The sequence below is a fragment of the Bison bison genome, unplaced genomic scaffold (assembly GCF_000754665.1).
Source record: "Bison bison bison isolate TAMUID 2011002044 unplaced genomic scaffold, Bison_UMD1.0 scf7180017864304, whole genome shotgun sequence".
Taxonomy (NCBI): Eukaryota; Metazoa; Chordata; class Mammalia; order Artiodactyla; family Bovidae; genus Bison; species Bison bison.
In genome coordinates, this window is record NW_011494876.1 from 1,917,147 (window position 1) to 1,917,463 (window position 317).

Consider the following 317-nt stretch of genomic DNA (forward strand, 5'->3'; position numbering starts at 1 on the left):
GAGATGAGTGCAATTGTGTGGTAGTTTGAGCATTCTTTGGCATTGCCTTTCTTTGGGATTGGAATGAAAACTGACTTTTCCAGTCCTGTGGCTGCTGCTGAGTTTTCCAAATTTGCTGGCATATTGAGTGCAACACTTTCACAGCATCATCTTTCAGGATTTGGAATAGCTCAGCTGGGATTCCATCACCTCCACTAGCTTTGTTCATAGTGATGCTTTCTAAGGCCCACTTGACTTCACATTCCAGGATGTCTGGCTCTAGGTCAGTGATCACACCATCATGATTATCTGGGTCGTGAAGATCTTTTTTGTACAGT